This window comes from Amphibalanus amphitrite, unplaced genomic scaffold (genome assembly GCF_019059575.1).
Source record: "Amphibalanus amphitrite isolate SeventyFive unplaced genomic scaffold, NRLGWU_Aamphi_draft 000167F_arrow, whole genome shotgun sequence".
NCBI lineage: Eukaryota > Metazoa > Arthropoda > Thecostraca > Balanomorpha > Balanidae > Amphibalanus > Amphibalanus amphitrite.
The window spans coordinates 840,512-859,353 of NW_024881662.1; positions in this window are offsets into that span (position 1 = coordinate 840,512).

Consider the following 18,842-nt stretch of genomic DNA (forward strand, 5'->3'; position numbering starts at 1 on the left):
GGTGGGTGTCAAGGTCACCTGAAAGTCAGGTCAGGTCACTGACCTTTGATGACCTTAGTTCCCTTCTTCGAGTTTTACATGTTTCTATGCTAGTTTTAGGAGCTGATTTCGAATTTAGCAACCATTTGAGCATTTAGGGGAGGCGGGGGGAACACCGCCACTGTGGGAAACACCGCCACCTCATCTGGCGGCGAAAGTATGAAATGTGAAGTGTAAAAATACGTTATTTCCTATTAACCGCACGAAGGTAAGCGTCTTCTGATTTGTGCTCCGGTGTTTCAGTGTAATCGAAGCTCAATGTGGGCATTTAAAGAAAAATGCACATTCTCTTATAAACATTCGATGAGTTGGGAGCACTTCTGAATGTCTTTAAGTAGAGACTCATTTTGATTTACTTGATTACATCGAAAAATAACTGATCGGCTTTGTCCAGTAAGATAGGTTTGCTTGAACCGTGTAGTACATTCTTGCCGCTGGCGATTTTTGCTTGTGATCACTTATTGGGGAACACCGCCACCCCGTGGGTTTAGGAGATATCGACGGAAAAGGACAGGGGGCGTTTCACCCCCCCCCCCCCCTACGGGGCGAGGGCTAAGGCGTTTTCAGCGCTCTAGTACGCCTCTTTCAGAAGTTATTAGCGAAAAACTGTTAGATTCTGTTCGTGACCTGAGATGACCTCGGAGACATAACGAGGGGTCACAGTTGTCATTTTCCGGTTCAGTATGTCAATTTTACCTACATCTCGATGTTTGAGAGTGTCTAGAATAGCGTTCGTGCAAAACAGACGCTTTTCAATTTTCTCCCATTGACTTATAACGGAGAGGCCGCAAAATTGACCTGACGTTAGGTCACCGATATCAAAATTCCGAGATAAACATTTATAGATACCTAATGTTGCTCTAATCAATCGCTGAAAGTTTGAAGGCAATTGATCAGTCGGTGTAGCTATGACGAGCATTCTTTTTTTTCTGAGGCTAGATCACTTGGCGTGACCTGGTGACCTGACCTAAGGCGACCTGGGTCTGAAATTTTAACATGTGCGGAAACGATGCACAAACAGGTGTGCGAAAAACGGCGGCCGCTCCGCGCCGCCGTTTTTGAAATATCTGCGAAAAACCGCAGGGTGTGTATGTGTTCAAACACCCCCCCCCCGGCTTGGCGCGGGTTAACCACTCGAAACTGGTTGGTTCACAGATGATTTAACCCTCGCTCGTATAGGTGTTTTGCCAGCGTCTAACGTATAGTGAGTCCGTTGGACCCCCTCCCTTGCCGTTCGGCCCCTGATTGAGCTAGAGCTTCGCCGAAAAAAAAACGAGCGTGTTGCCCGTGACGAGAGGAAGCCGATGATATGATACCCAGTTTCAAGGTTCTAGGTCATTGGTTTTGACCTCAGGTCAATGACTCAAAAGTCGGGAAAATGGGGACTTGTTATAATTTCGTAAAGTGAGGTTGCTATGGGATTTTACGGGGTGCTTATCACGAATTTCATGTTAGTTTTGATCACAGATAATGTCTTCATGCATTTAACCCTCGCCGGACCTATTGGTTTTCTACATACGCGCCGGCCGAGGGGGGGGGGGCGGGTACGACCCCCCTCGCCGTTTCGCCCCTGGTGGAGCTAGCGCGTCGCGGAAAAAACGAGCGTGTGCGCCGTTACGAGACGCAGAGATTGGTACCCGATTTTAAGGTCCTAGGTCAACCGGTGACCTCTGAGGTCAGGTCAAGTGCCCCAAGGTACGGTTCAGTTTTTGGTGAATAACTTCGCAAAAAAAAACGGCCGCAGAGCGCCGATTTTGGCAGTATCGTGTTCGCCTCGCTCAGGCGCGTCGAATGATATACTTTTTGTCCGGGTCAGGTCAACTTGGGGTGTTGACCTCAGGTCAAGGTCAGGTCAGCACCCCCAGGTCACGAAGTTGGTCGAAAGAGGTCATGTCGCATAGCATTCGATTCGGCAGGCCTTCCTGAATCCATTGGTGGCTTTCCCGACTCGCTAGCTCAATTTGATCAAGAGTTATGGACGAAAAACTAATATGACCTTGATGACGTCATAAATGACGTCACGCAAGGTCAACATTGCAAAAGTGACGCATCTAACCTTGCAAGGAGTGTATCAAATCACGATTCTGTGTGTTTGAGATAGTTGGAGATCGTTCCCGGCGCCAGAATAGCAGTTTTCATGTTTCCCCATTGACTTATAATGGTGAGGTCACGAAAATGACCTGACCTCATATGACCTTTAGGAAAAATCCGAGATATACAAGTTGTGGGACTCATACTGGATACTAGATCCTGCAAGTTTCATTTCCCTGTGACATCTCCTCTGGCAGTGAGGGCGTTGCGAAGTTGCGACATCTGAAGACCGTGCAGAGGTTCACTTATGACGTCATAGGTCAGTGATCTGACCTGACCCAAAAATGCGGTTAGTGTCAAAAGATCCGGCTTGGATCAAAGGTCAGGTATGCCAAGTTTCAGCTCTCTATCGCCAGCGTGTTCGGAGCTATCCGAAAAAAAACCTATGGGGGGGGGCGGCACCCGCCCCCCCTCGGCCGGCGAGGGTTAAGCCAGATCGGGTCAGGTCAGGTCAGGGCAACCAGTAGGCGCCCTGCCGGCTATCCATAGTAGGTCCCAATCACCACTGACAGCTTCGTAACATGTTACGAAGGCATCAAAACTACTTCGTAAATGTTCAAGTAGGTGCCAGATTCGCAATAAGCTCAAAGAACTGCCTTAGAAACATGTAACACTCAAAACAGTGAATCGTGGTCATCAAAGGTCAATGACCTTGACCTGACCTTCACGTGACCTTGAAACCAACCATATTGCATGGGACCAACATCATTTCACATGTCTGAACGTTTAAAACCACAAAAAAGACTGGAAGTGCGCGGATAATGTGAGCCGACATGCGCTGAATCGCGTTCCCAGCTAAACATGGTCTCGAGAAACAGGTTAGAGGTCAAAGGTCATTTGGGTCAGGGTCATGAAATTTTCAGAATATGTGCAACATTGATCAAATCGATGGTACTGAAAGTTTCGTTGTGATCGGTCGCCTTTTGCGCGAATTATTCGTGAAAAACCGAACGGCAGGGCAGGGCCGAACGGCAGGGGGGGGGGTCCAACCGACCCCCTCCCCCCTACACATTAGAAGCTGGAAAACGCCGCACACAGGCGAGGGTTAATCCTCGCCCTGGCAGGGGGGGGGGTCGATGCGACACTACATAGTACAGTGGCTAGTCGCTACATAGTACAGTCTGTCTTAAAAGTACCGCGCAAAGTGACGGTGGATCCACCAAGCCTGACGGAGAAAGGGCCTGCTTTAATTTGAAAGTCACCGACCAATTGACCTAGGAAATGGACGAGGATGTTAATTGCTTCGGTGACCCAAATTTAGTAGGCCCTTCTTCAGTCAGGCTCGATGGATCCACCGTCACTTTGCGCGGTACTTTTAAGACAGACTGTACATACCTACATACATAACCGAAGGCTGCTTGAAATAGACAAACGAAACACTATTCGATAGAATTGTTTTTCTTTTGAAAAACAAACGGAGCAGTCCTCGTATATGACAGCTAAATGCCGTACGCTCACCTATACTCATAATGACCTCTGTGGAGCCGACCCCCGTCCAAGTTAGATTAAATGTTTGTTAGGTCAGTAACTGTATCAGATCATGCCTGGTAATAGTCATAAATTGACAGACATTCTTTTACCAAACACGGTAAAAGAATGTCTGTCCATCGTCCGCCAAACTGGCGGCTCAAGCGACTCAGTGAACTAGAGCACCGCGTCAGGGCTCCTTCCAGTCATGCCCCTCACCGAGCGGAGTTTTGCGGTTACGCCGGCTTCAAAGATCGCCGCTGCCGCTAGCTGCAGATTTATGGGCTGGCGTGGACCTCCACGCCCCATTAACTTGGCGCGCAGCCTGCCACTTGACACCAGAAACAGGGAAAGCTATCAACTCACCGAAATGTAGCCAGAAAAGCGAGGGTACGGCGGTCAGGCCGAGATTCAAATTAACCCTCGCTGGACCTATTAGTTTTCTACATACGCGCCGGCCGAGGAGGGGGGAGGGGGGTCATTGGTACGACCCCCTTCGCCGTTTCGTCCCTGATGGAGCTAGAGCGTCGCAGAAAGAACGATTAGGCCCCCGTTGCCCGCGCCACTATCACCAAGCGTTCGCCTCAGTTGGCTGTCAGCGGCCGAAACCACTCGCGTCGGCTCGTTTGTAGGGTAGGACGGCCCCTAAAAAACGCACCGACGCGGACGGAGTGATAACGACGAGGTATATGGTCGGGATTAAGGATATGCAGGTTTGACGAATCTCGAAGTCGCATCTATTAAATAGGTGAGGGTGGGTGGGAAACTTCTCGCCCACTCTCTGCTCCACTCGCCGTCCGTCGCAGTCGACGACTGCCGTTCGCGCCTCTCGGCTCTGCTGCCAGCGGCGCGCCCGTTCCTACACTCCCCTTCGCACCACCCCTAGTCAGGGTCTGCCCCGCGTCTGTCGGCGGGGTGATTTATCTGTCTCCGACCCCCGTCTCCCTTTGCTCCGGTCACGTTCAGTGGCGCCCGGGCAGGGTCCTAACCTTCCATAGCCGCGTCGCCGCTATGAGTTGATTAGGCCCCCGTTGCCCGCGCCACTATCACCAAGCGTTCGCCTCAGTTGGCTGTCAGCGGCCGAAACCACGATGTGTTTTTGCGGCAGCGTATGTCCATCAAGTTGCGTTCGGAAGCGCTTCTCGAAATGCGTGGTCTGTTTTGACAAGGGGCATTATCCTAAACCTGGTCTTTGAGACAAAAAAAGAGATGCTGTTTTCCAGTCCCGGCGAAGAAGAAAAAAAAGAATGTCGAGTTGCAGAGCAGCCGAGGCGTCGGCGGCGAACCTGTTGTATATGTATCTACGTATGTATGTATGTATGTATGTATGTATGTATGTATGTATGTATTCACGTCATAGGGCACATCCACGTAATTGAGGCTTTCCTGTACCCTGGAGTCGTTAATATAAACCAGACGATCAGTTGGGTCGGCATACATACACAGACACACACATGCACCCACATGCACACATCTAACCAGCCCCCCACGTTGCCTCGTCAACAAGTGCTGCTTTATCTCGCTATTGAAGCGGCTCCCAGGCAGGTTTCGTGTCACGCTTAGCAAGATGTTATATGCGATGACAATAGCGTGTCTGAACTACGCCTGCCAGACTCCGATCGAATCGCCGGCGTGACTAAATGGTCTGCGTTCCGTGTTGTACGGTACGGCGGTGAACGTCTCCACGAGTGACCAGGTCGCCGGCGATCGACTCAGGCTCTGATGTCACTAAAATGCGCTTTAGTAAGCTAAGTGCCTACCGTGTTGCAGAGGGCCGAGGTGACGGCGGCGCACCTGGCGCCTGTAAGTTGCAGAGTTGCCGAGGCGTCGGCGGCGGGCCTGATGCGTGTGCATGGGTTGCAGATTAGCCGAGGCGCCGGTGGCGGACCCGATGTGTGCAGGGGTTACAGTGCAGCCCAGGCGTCGGCGGCGGGCCCGATGTATGTGCATAAGTTGCAGAGTAGCTGAGGCGTCGGCGGCGGTCCTGATGTACTTACGTGCAAGGGTTGCAGCGTAGCCGAGGCGTCAGTGGCGGACCTGATGCGTGTGCGTGAGTTGCCGAGTAGCCGAGGCGTCGGCGGCGGGCCTGATGTATGTGCCGTTGCAGAGTAGCCGAGGCGTCGGCGGCGGACCTGATGCATGTGCGTGAGTTGCAGAGTAGCCGAGGCGTCGGCGGCGGACCTGATGCATGTGCAGTTGCAGAGTAGCCGAGGCGTCGGCGGCGGACCTGATGTATGTGCCGTTGCAGAGTAACCGAGGCGTCGGGGGCGGACCTGATGCATGTGTGTGAGTTGCAGAGTAGCCGAGGCGTCGGCGGCGGACCTCATGTACGTCCGAACATGGGTGGAGAATTGTTTTCAAGTTGGTATGGCGCCAGTTGCTTGAAACAATACTATCGTGTTTTATTCTTATCAAACTGAAATCCTTAAATTTCGTAGCTGCCATACCATCATTTAAGTTGGTGTGGCGCGTGCCATGCCTGCCATACCATATTCTCGACCCATGCCAGTGCAGAGTTTATGGGGTGGCTGAGGCTATACGACGGCGGGCCTGATGTGTGTGCATGAGTAGCAGAGGAGCCGAGGCGTCGGCGGCGGACCTGATGCATGTGCATGAGTTGCAGAGTAGCCGAGGCGTCGGCGGCGGACCTGATGTATGTGCGTGATTTGCAGAGTAGCCGAGGCGTCGGCGGCGGACCTGATGTATGTGCGTGATTTGCAGAGTGGCCGGGGCGTTGTCGGCGAACCTGATGTGTGTGCGTGGGTTGCAGAGTAGCCGAGGCGTCGGTGGCGGACCTGATGTATGTGCGGTGCAGAGTAGGACGTCGACTACGGAAAATCGGAATACCGATACCAAACCAAGTACCAACCTAGGGTACATTATACCAACAAAATACCGAACACATTAGGAATCAAATAGCAAGTACCGAGTTGGTATCAGTATGGTATCGGTATACCGAAAAGTTGTATCCGAGGACATCTCTACTGCAGAGTAGCCGAGGCGTCGGCGGCGGACCTGATGCATGTGGGTGCCGAGGCGTCGGCGGCGGACCTGATGTATGTGCGGTGCAGAGTAGGACGTCGACTACGGAAAATCGGAATACCGATACAAAACCAAGTACCAACCTAGGGTGCATTATACCAACAAAATACCGAACACATTAGGAATCAAATAGCAAGTACCGATTTGGTATCAGTATGGTATCGGTATACCGAAAAGTTGTATCCGAGGACATCTCTACTGCAGAGTAGCCGAGGCGTCGGCGGCGGACCTGATGCATGTGGGTGCCGAGGCGTCGGCGGCGGACCTGATGTATGTGCGGTGCAGAGTAGTGACGTCAACTACGGAAAATCGGAATACCGATACTAAACCAAGTACCAACCTAGGGTGCATTATACCAACAAAATACCGAACACATTAGGAATCAAACAGCAAGTACCGAATTGGTATCAGTATGGTATCGGTATACCGAAAAGTTGTATCCGAGGACATCTCTACTGCAGAGTAGCCGAGGCGTCGGCGGCGGACCTGGTGCATGTGCGTGCCGAGGCGTCGGCGGCGGACCTGATGCATGTGCGTGCCGAGGCGTCGGCGGCGGACCTGATGCATGTGCGTGCCGAGGCGTCGGCGGCGGACCTGATGTATGTGCGTGCCGAGGCGTCGGCGGCGGACCTGATGCATGTGCATGAGTATGTATGTGCGTGAGTTGCAGAGTAGCCGAGGCGTCGGCAGCGGGCTTGATGTATGTGCAGTGCGGAGTAGCCGGGGCGTCGGACGCATTGCAGTTGCAGAGTAGCCGAGGGGTCGGCGGCGGACCTGATGTGTGTGCATGAGTTGTAGGGTGGCCGGAACCAGGTGTTTTGTGTGTATCGCGTCGCAGGTTGGGGTGCCGCGTTGCACGACCCTTCAAAGCGTGCCTACCAGGCTCCCCGGTTTCCTTTACGATTGTGTGTGCGCTTAATATGCCTCTGAATAGATGCGCGTCAGTCGCCGGGGAACCATCCTCATGGTGGCGCCGCGTCAGTCGCCGGGCAACCATCCTCGTGGTGTCGCCGCCAAGGAACCGCACTCCGCTGTACGTACCCCCGAGCCGTGCTCGATACGCCTCACCTGCCGTGCCGGCGTTAGTGTGCCTGACCATAGAATCCTTGCAGCCGTTGGTACTCCCCACAGCTTCCCTGGCTCCCTTCTCGCTCGCTCTCCGCTCCACTCGCCGGCGGCCATGTCGGCGTTAAGGAGTGCGTGATCGGATAATCCTCGTAGCCGTTGGCACTCCGCACGGATTCCTTAGCTCACTTCTCGCCCACTCTCTGCTCCACTCGCCGTCCGTCGCAGTCGACGACTGCCGTTCGCGCCTCTCGGCTCTGCTGCCAGCGGCGCGCCCGTTCCTACACTCCCCTTCGCACCACCCCTAGTCAGGGTCTGCCCCGCGTCTGTCGGCGGGGTGATTTATCTGTCTCCGACCCCCGTCTCCCTTTGCTCCGGTCACGTTCAGTGGCGCCCGGGCAGGGTCCTAACCTTCCATAGCCGCGTCGCCGCTATGAGTTGAGTTTGTGCGCCGTTACGCGACACAGCGACTGGTACCCGATTTTAACCCTCGCCCATGTAGGGGGGGGGTTGGTGCAACCCCCCCCTGAGGTTTTTCGGAAATAGTGCAAAAACGGCGGCGCGCAGCGCCGCCAAATTTTGGGTACCTTATGGGGCAAACCTTGCGCATCTTTTGATAAAAAAAATTTGACCGGGTCATGTCAGGTCACGGAGTTATGACGTCACAAAGGGAACAGCCTCCGGCCGGATTTTCACAAACTGAGTGCCAACGCCCGAGGTTTCCTGCCGGTGGTACGGACATCGGGTGATGGATCGTGATGAAACTTCCCATGCATGTTGGGGCAAGTATTGGCTATCATATGGTATAAGAAACTTGACCGGGTCAGGTCAGGTCACGGAGCTATGACGTCACAAGAGGAACAGCGTCCGGTACTATTTTTGAAAAGCGCCCGTACCACTATTTTGCTATTTCTTGTCACCTCAATGGGAATATGCAGCAATATTAGCTTCTATAGGGAGCAAATGGACCTCCCAAATCCAAAAATACAATCAGATTTCAAAAATTTAAATTTTGATTTTTCGAATTTCTGCCGCCGACTGTGACCTTGCCGACTTCCGGCGCTCCCAACGCGCCATTTTTAGAGCTAGGGAAACGAAATACATACCAAACGATAGAGAATTGATCAAGGAACACGATAGTGAAGGTTTCAAGTCGATATCTCCCACCATTTTGCCGCAATCGCCGCCGAAAGTTGAAAAAAGTCTATTTTTCCGAAAATTTGACCTTTGACCGGTCAAAAGTAGGTCAAATGTTGACCTAGGACCAAAAAATATACCACCAATCGCGAGATCTCGGCGAGAGCAATCCGTTGGTCTTTTCCGCTAAGCTCTACGACGCTCCGTTTTCAAACGCCAAGGGGGGGGTCGCACCAACCCCCCCCCCTGCATGGGCGAAGGTGGCAGATCGCCGTTTACGGGCGAGGGTTAACCCTCGCACGACCAGGCCATTTCTCATAACACGAACGACCAGGGGGGGGTTGTTACGACCCCCCCCCTGGCGTTTCGAAACGGAAGGTCGTAGAGCTTAGCGGAAAAGACCAACGGATTGCTCTCGCCGAGATCTCGCGATTGGTGGTATATTTTTTGGTCCTAGGTCAACATTTGACCTACTTTTGACCGGTCAAAGGTCAAATTTTCGGAAAAATAGACTTTTTTCAACTTTCGGCGGCGATTGCGGCAAAACGGTGGGAGATATCGACTTGAAACCTTCACTATCGTGTTCCTTGATCAATTCTCTATCGTTTGGTATGTATTTCGTTTCCCTAGCTCTAAAAATGGCGCGTTGGGAGCGCCGGAAGTCGGCAAGGTCACAGTCGGCGGCAGAAATTCGAAAAATCAAAATTTAAATTTTTGAAATCTGATTGTATTTTTGGATTTGGGAGGTCCATTTGCTCCCTGTATAAGCTAATATTGCTGCATATTCCCATTGAGGTGACAAGAATTAGCAAAATAGTGGTTCGGGCGCTTTTCAAAAATAGTACCGGACGCTGTTCCTGTTGTGACGTCATAGCTCCGTGACCTGACCTGACCCGGTCAAATTTCTTATACCATATGATAGCCAATACTTGCCCCAACATGCATGGGAAGTTTCATCACGATCCATCAACCGATGTCCGTACCACCGGCAGGAAACCTCGGGCGTTGGCACTCAGTTTGTGAAAATCCGGCCGGAGGCTGTACCTCTTATGACGTCATAACTCCGTGACCTGACATGACCCGATCAATTTTTTTTCGGCAAAAGATGCGCAAAGGTTGCCCCATAAGGTACCCAAAATTTGGCGGCGCTGCGCGCCGCCGTTTTTGCATTATTTCCGAAAAACGTCAGGGGGGGGGGTTGATACAACCCCCCCCCCCCCCTAGGCGTTCTAGGGTTAAGGTCTCAGGTCAACCGGTGACCTCTGAGGTCAGTTCAAGTGACCCAGGGCACAGGTTCAGTTTTTCATAAATAACCGCAAAAAACGGCCACCAGAGACGCGATTTTGGCATCATCGTGTTCGCCTCGCTCAGGCACGTCGAATGGTATACCTAATTTTTGTTCGGGTGAGGACAACTTGTGGTGTGGATCTCGGATCAAGGTCAGGTCAGCGCCCCCCAGGTCACGAAATTGGTCGAAGGAGGTCGTGTTGCATATCACTCGATTCGGCAGGACTTCCTGAGTCCATTGGTGGCTTTCCGGACCCGCTAGCTCAATTTGATCGGGAGTTATTGACGAAAAACTCTTATGACCCAAGTGACGTCATAAATGAATGCAAAAGTGAAGCATCAGACCTTGCGAGGAGTGCATGAAATCGCGATTTCGTGTGCTTGATATAGTTTGAAATCGTTCCCGGCGCTAAAATAGCAGCTTTGATTTTTCCCTGTTGACTTAAAGGCGGTGAGGTAAAGTGACCGACCTGACCTCATGTGACCGTTAGGAAAAATCCGAGATAAACAAGTTGTGAAACCTCTGGAGGATACTAGGTCCTGAAGGTTTCATCTCCCTGTGAAAGCTTCTCTGGCACTGAGGGCGTTGCAAAGTTACGGCATCTGAGGACCGTGCAGAGGTTCACTTATGACGTCATAGGTCAGTGACCTGACCTGACCGGAAAATGCGGTTGGTGTCACTAGATCCGGCTTGAATCAAAGGGTAGGTATGCCACGTTTCAGCTGCTCTCTATCGTCAGCGTGTCTCGAGCTATCGCGAAAAAACATGGCCTTAGCACGCGCACCGACGGGGGGCGGATATCCGCCCGCCCTGAGGTTTTTCGCAACGAAATTTAGTACGACTATTTTCTTATAAAATTTACACATGGTGTGCAAGTTTTATCCTCCTAACTTTTAAGGTCAGGTCACCAGGTCACTTTGAATGACCCAACCTCAAGTCACTTTTTTGCAACTTTGTCACCGTGCCAGAGCTACAGGTAGATGTCGGAGGCCTCATTTGAAAGTCGCAGGATGTTATTAGGTCATTATTAGCTACAATTTGTTTATCTCGGAATTTTGATATCGATGACCTAAGGTCAGGTCAATTTCTCGACCTCCCCATTATAAGTCAATGGGGGAAAAATCAACTCCCTGTCTTTACCACTAAAACGGGTCGGAATGACCCCATATGCCATACATGACTTCATATACGATCAACCTTCACTACCTTGAGGTCTGTTTTGCTGTTGGGCAGCTGTAAGGTCATGTGACGTCATCAAAGGTCACCAAAGGTTTTTTTGCCAATAGCTCCGTACAGGAACAAGATACAGCCGCGCGGATGGTCTCATTATGTTCAGCTTGTCAAGACGCATCGAATGATATACATGATGACCTCGAGGTCACGTGACCTGAGGTCAACCTTTGACCTTGACCTTTTGAGGTCAACATATATCTTTCGATGCGGATTGACGAGAGGATCACGATGATGCCCTTTGTTTGTTCCTATCTTGACGAATTCGAAAATTATTCGAGAAAAACTCGTCATATCTTGCGCCACCATTTTGACTTTTTTGACCCCTGTGACGTCATCTTTGACCTGACCTGAAAATGACCCTTGTAAAAATTGTAGACCTTATGCGTGCGTATCCGATGCTGTTTACCGCTTGTCGCTATCTTGCTTTGTTCTCGAGATCTCAAGGGGCGGTCATCCGCCCCCCGTCGGTACGAAGCTGGCGCAGACCCACGTCGGTGCGCGAGTTAATGCCCGCCTCTCCTCTTCGCCTGCTCGACGTCGGTCCCCTCGGCTCCCTCTGACCACCCGCAGCGTCGATAGCCGGCCGGTGCAGCGACCAGAGGCATCGTGTTTCTTAGGGACTTGGTGGTATTCCACTGTACTTCCTGGTGCCTTTCAAAAAACACAATGCCATAGTACCACTACCCCATCTAGCGGCTGACTTGTTAAATATCAGTTCAACCGGCGTCAACCAGAAGCATTTTGTACCTTGCGATTTTAGACAAAGCGATTTTGTACGATACGATCATCTCTTTTTGTATGTTGCAATTTTGTATGCTGCGCGCTTGTATGATCTGAATTGTACGTTCTAATTTTGTACGTTAAGATCATTGTATGATTCGCCCTTGTACGCTTTACACATTGAACGTTAAACTTTTGTACGCTACGATTTTGTACGCTGCACTTTTGTATGTTTTGACTGGCCCCTTACCGACCTGTTTTGTAGGTTTTGCGCGTTGTATGTTACGATTTTGTATGTTTTGATGATTGTATGCTAAGATTTTGTATGCTTTGATAGCCACCCTTCTCACCCATGGTCAGCACGCTTCTGACAAAAAACGCTCGTAAATCACTCAGTGTGATGGAGGAACACGGCCGACCAGAAGCCAAAGCGCCAAATAGCCGACAACGGGTTTGAACGAAACCGCTAAGCTGTCTGATGCAACTCAATATCCGTCATGCGGACAAAAATCGTTAATCTGGTGTCGGCGGTGAGGTGCGGAGGTGGCTGGAGAGGGCCATCAATCAGTAAGTAGCCGGATCTGCACGGTGGTCGAGCTTGAGCCACACGTACCGGCCGTGGAGACCGTCTGCCGGGCGGCCGGCCGCTGCAGAGAGCGGGGTCTGGGGACTGAGGTATCGGTAGGCTCACGCCGCCCGCTGGGGTCTGCGACGATGACTGCTCCGTGGTCTAAAGGTAAGTGACAATTGTGGTTAGGATGATTTGGATCGGAAAACAAAAAGAGGACGTGGACGGGTATCGCGGAATAATGACACAGCTTGAGCTGAGTGTGGCATGAATGAAATGTGAAACTGAGGAACTGTTTGGGGCATGCAGCGGTGAATGACAGGCGTGGGCCGGCAGGCGATAGATATAGGTACTCAAAAGCGCTGGGGGACTCCGGCCCGGGGTGAGCCGTGCTTGCTGCTTGGGGTCACCTTGATTTCACATGCATATCTACCAGTATTCAGACCCGTTCATCCGAGGCTTTTGATGAATGTTTACTGTTAGCTGTTGTTTACAATCAAGACACATTCGGATTGCTATGGTATCACTAGGTGTAAGAGCAAAAGGTCACGTCGATTCACTAAACAAGTTAACGAGTAGATCCACTTTTTTCTGTCCCAATCCAGCCCAGCCAAGAATGCCGTAAGGCTGGGAAATTACCCAAGGAAGGTCCGGCTGGGGTGGCTGGACACGGGCACCGTCCCTGCATTGGCCAGGTCGGTGCCAAGTCGTGCGACAATGCTTATTAGTTTCAATGCAAATTGATCATTACTTGTAACGAAAAATCCTTGATGTTGTATACGTTGTTGGCAAATCAACCACTTGATGCTTCTAGTTGTGTCGAATAAACGTATTAGGTGCTCCGTGCGTGCAGGGTAGCGGGCAGATTCTTGACTAACGCAAACGTCAGCGGTCAGACTAACGTCGCCCTGCATAGCTGGAGCGCCTTCCGTACCCGTCACTCTGCCCGGCGATTCTCACGGTCATTGTTGTTGTGCTTCTCGGTCGATACTGTGACCTGATTTGTTGGGTACTCGGGGCTCCAGTTGAACTGAATGACGTGGAACAATGACGTTTTACGGTCCAAAACCAGACAATCGCTGCAGAGAGTCAATCACTTCGGTGGGGCATTCCGCGCTGTTACATATTTGGGTGAAGGACGTCTGTTTTTGCTCCGGATGTTTTCGACGCTGACGTTCTTTAGTAGTCCATTCAGGCGGCGGTCACACGACACTACTGGTGTGCTCGTATTGACAATACGGTTCAGAGCCAGCTGTCAACCTTGCGAGCGTACTCACTACTCAACCAGATTATCACGTTTCACGATAAGTTATTTACCGTTTATGATATTTGGGATGCTGCTCACTGCTGAGTCAGTTTTTTAGCAATACCGGTCATAAGTCTATACCTAGAGCTATTTTTTTCAGCTATTGCAATTTGCAAGGGATAGTGTCTTTAAATTGTAGTTAGGTGGGCGCCAAGGATATGTTTTTTTTTACACATATATTACTGAATACACGTTGAAAAAGGAACTGAGATAATATGTAGATCCAATCAGCTCGCAAGATTTCACTCGGAAGTCGGGACGGATTAATAGAAATAGTAGTTATGGGTAGTGGCACATAGAGAAATATAGAAGTGTTTGATGTGTCATGGGGTATCTGTATTTTATATTTTACCCACGTTTTATATAACCACGAAAGTTATCTCAATTTGCATCCACAGCACAAGTTCTTAGAACTCCGTCCAATACGGCCACATTGGAAAAAGGCTCCCATGGTAGGCATCTAATGCCATGTCTCTACCTTCACGCCGTTGAGAGAACGTGACAGATGCACTTTGCTTCGAGCATTGACACCTGAGTCCGTTATGCGAGCACTGACGTCATTACACACCCGTTGCCGCACACCCTATACGCACAGGATTGCGCTGCACGTGCAACTATGCAATGCAACTATGTAACCTTGTCACTCACACGCACAGTGCACTGCTGCAAGTTTCGCGGTAAGTTCCGCATGTTTGCAGTTATATCTTTCGTCACACATCCGTATCGAAGCGATCTGAACAATCTGAAACAATTATGTTTCGCCATCGAAGAAAAGAAGGCATGCATGTGAAGATGTGTGCGTAGCATGACGTACCAATGTCACTGACTCCATTAGTCGTGTTTGAACATTGATAACACATGCAGCAGACAAATGGCTGGCATAATAAGTTCTGAAATCAATACTTTGGCTCTACTTGTGTTGAGGGACCTACTAATTTCTAAATCTAAATATGTGGAATCATGTAAAACAATTCTTTTTTACAAGCTATCAGAGTCATTAGTTTCATTTTGCCTAGCAGAACATACGATTGACAGACTATGCCAATGCACAATTCATAATCTGTGACGGCTTAAAGTATACGGGAAATACGTTTCGTCTGTTATCTATGCTCGGTCAAATCATCCTTTTGTTAATTAACTGGCATACGATAGGTATTTTAACAAGTCTATTAATATCATTGGACCATCACATTGCATGAATAAACCATGCCGTTTTCAGCCCACGTCATTAATTTTCATGATGCACTGGGTGACGGAGCAAATGTCAAACGTCCAAAAACCGGTGGCAGGAATGTGAAGCATGTGGAAACATTGCGACTGGAAGGACATTGACCGTATTCGGTGCCTGGTCCTGAAGCCCGCGGATTCTGCATTGCTTGAGCGACAGAAGTCAAATTTATTAGAAAATACGAGTGAGCTTACTGTGCTAATGATCGGTTATCCCATCAATCAGAAATCTGTGGAAATGTGAAATAAATCGAAGCTTCCTTGAAAATATCTTTTATCGTTATATGATTCACTTATCTATTTAGGATCAGGTCGATCGGTTTAGGTCGAGAGGCGTTCTTTAGAGCAAATTGTAGGATAAAATGGCAGAAGTGCGGAGACAGAATCGCTATCCCTTTCGCGGACTGCACCTCTAAGGTGCAGTCCTTACTTTTGACCTTACTTTTGACTTTTGTCCTTACTTTTTATATTTATAACCGTCACGCAAACGATTAAGAGTTTTTCACAGCAGTGGAGTTAGTGTCCGAATAAAATATAAAACGTCGTAGGGTTCACACAATTGACATCACACCTCACACAAGTCTTTGGGTGCACAAAAATAAACGAGTTTTGCTTCTACGTATATTTGATGAATTCCTGTCAAGACATACCTACCAGTTGTGTTTTTTTTTTTCAAATGATGTTCACGAGTGATGATAAGTGATGATATTCTTCATTTGGACGGTAGTATAGTAAGGACTAACCAAATTTAGGAAATTGTTAATGATCCGGTAAACACAAAATGTCGTGCTTTGGTTTTCAAAAGTAAGCGGTTAATGAAAGGTAAGGTTTACAATTGAGAAAATACTGAACCCTCTTTGCAACACTTCCTTATTTGTCTCTTTCCATTATTGTAGGTTTTTGTTGTTCGAGGAAGAGATATGCACTTAGTGTTCGGAAAAGCCAGGCGATTGTTTTATGGTTAGCATTGATTCTAACCAGCGGCATGTGCAAACTATTAACATTTTACGCACGGATAGAATACTATATCGTCAAATACCGGTCATTTTGGCATCAACTACTTAGTTTATAAATGGCGCAACAAACCAAGTTCATCATAACAGCATGCCATAATGACGTCACTAGACATTTTCATTTATATCAAGCATCACCAGACTGGCTTGGGTACAGGAAATGTCACCACTCTCTCAGTCTCTTAATGGTACCGATATCAGGCAAGGTAAGCAAAACTGAAATGAGTCAAACAGCAAGTGTTTCGCCGTTTTTGGGCACAGTTGTGACGCAGCTCCTGTGAACCTCTACCGCGTCCTCATGGACCTCGGAAGACACGCGAGAGTGACGTCTAGAATACGTGATGGCGCGGATGGCGTATACGCGATGTCGTGGGGTGGCGTGTCGGCACACACTGAAAGTCAGGTCACGCCGGCTCCAGTGTGTTCCGAGTTCTGGAGTACGTTACTGACGTCATGATGGAAGAAACTGCGAGAATCGGTTTCAATGTCTCATCTACTGTTGGAACGAAGCCTACGGCATCAACAAAAAGTCTCAGTTCATTTCGTTTTGTAAAAGAAGTGTATATTTTTATGCAGCATTGCCTTGCAGACATCACTGTCCAATTTTGTGCACTTACCGCACTGCATGAAACCTGAAACATACTTACGTAATACACGTTTTGTATGCAAAATATAAACAAACTTAACGACTGTTCCAACAAATGCAACTCGTAAGCTTTGCTACATTGAAGCAATACAACAATACCATTTGAACAATCCATTTGTAGATTTATCAGCAAACGTGTTTTCTATTTCTAGCTGAGGTAACGTATTACGTTTATGCGGTCGTAATTTGTAATGCTTACGATATTCTTTAAAGGGACCTCCCACCTTAACATTAGTTTTGAGTTGAGATAGCCAAGTTTGCGGCCAGGCTCAGAAACCACCATTTATCCTGGTCGCAACCCCCGCAGCTTTATGGTGTTCAAGAAATTTCTTCCCTTTACCTGCAGGGTGGGACCAGCGTGGTCCCTATCTCTTAACCATTACGGGAGTCTGATGACGTCATCAGGCTTTCGAACGTCCGTTAAATGTTTGACTAAAACGTTTTGTAGCACGCGGTGTTATATGCTGCTTTGCGCGCAACAAATGCCGCACTTTCAAATAAAGTCGCTTATAGGAACAGCGGAGATCCCAAAAAGTAAACAAAAGTAAAAGTCTAATATCTTGAAAACCGGTGAATATTTTTCGATGAAATTTGGTAGATATTCGTTTTTGCTCTTTCTGAACCGAGCGACATCACTTTCATGCCAATTCATTAACTTTTTTGAAGGTGGGAGGGTCCCTTTAAGAGACTCTCATGTAGGTACGCAGTGAATATCCTGATGACCAAAGGGCATCCATCACAGCCGAGACGCGGCGGTAACTGACATTCTCACAGCAACACAGGTGGTCACTGTCTCCGGGTTCTCCAGGGGCGGTCGCAGACTTGGAGTTTGGGGGGGGGGCCAACTTGGCAAAGGGGCCCCTGCGCTGACCCGGGGGGCCCGGTGCTAGCTTAAAGGGGCCCACGGGCGTAGTGCACGGGTGCAGAAATCCAGCCATGGCCGGTGAAGCGGGGGGGGGGGGGGGTAGGGAGCGACACCCGAGTGGAGGCTCAATGCGAACTTTGAGGGTGTACCATGTCGAAAAGGTACCGATAAGTGCATTTTGAAGCATTGATAATGTCAATAATTCACGCAACTGTGAACTGACTACCGCAAAAGTAACGGCGGCTAACTTTGCCATTTTCGAAGATATCGTGCTAAAACTTTTGACAGTGGGTCATCGGTATGTGTTCGTTCAATCACATGTGTTCCGTTTCCTCTTTTTTTTTTACTGGAGCACAAATGTAAGTTTTGAAGACCATTACAGCAGCAAATGCTTCGAAAGATGGATAGTGGGCAAAATATCATAAATTTGTCGTGCTGCATGGAAAGTAGTGTTGCTGAGAAAAGGGGTTTTGTTCCAGATTATTGTGGATGCAGAATACATTGTCTGCACCCACTGCAGAATTATTGTTGGTGCAACTGCGCCCACTGCACCCATGGTACCTACACTTATGGGCCCATCGATGGCGCTTCGGCGATACTTATCGCGTAGAGGCTGCAATGGGGCCCTTTGAGTACGGTGTCAGACCCCCCAGGGGTCGGTGTTGGACCCAAGGGTCAGCGAAGGGCCTCAAAGGCCCCAGATAGGGCCCCAGAGGCTGATGTGGGCCCTCAGAGGCAAGTGCGTGACGCCCAAAGGTCATTGAGCCCCCAGAGAACATAATAGGGCCATCAGTGGCCGGTGTAGAGACCTCATAGGCCAGTTTGGGGCCCCCTCAGAGGCTAGTGTGGGGCCTCAGGTGTCGGTATGAGGCCCTTAAAGACCGTTATGGGTCCTCAGAAGCCGGCATCGATCCTTCAGAAGCTAGTACGGGGCCCCCAGAGGCACATGAGGGTCAGTTTGGGTCCCAGAGACAGAAATGGGACAATCAGAGGCCGGTGTGGGACCTTAGGAGGCTGGTTTGGGCCCTTAGAGGCCAGGTTTGGGCCCTCAGAGACCAGTACAGGGCCTGCAAAGGGCAGTTTGAGACCATCAGAGACCGACTTGGGCACTCAGAGGCTGATGTGGGTCCTTACA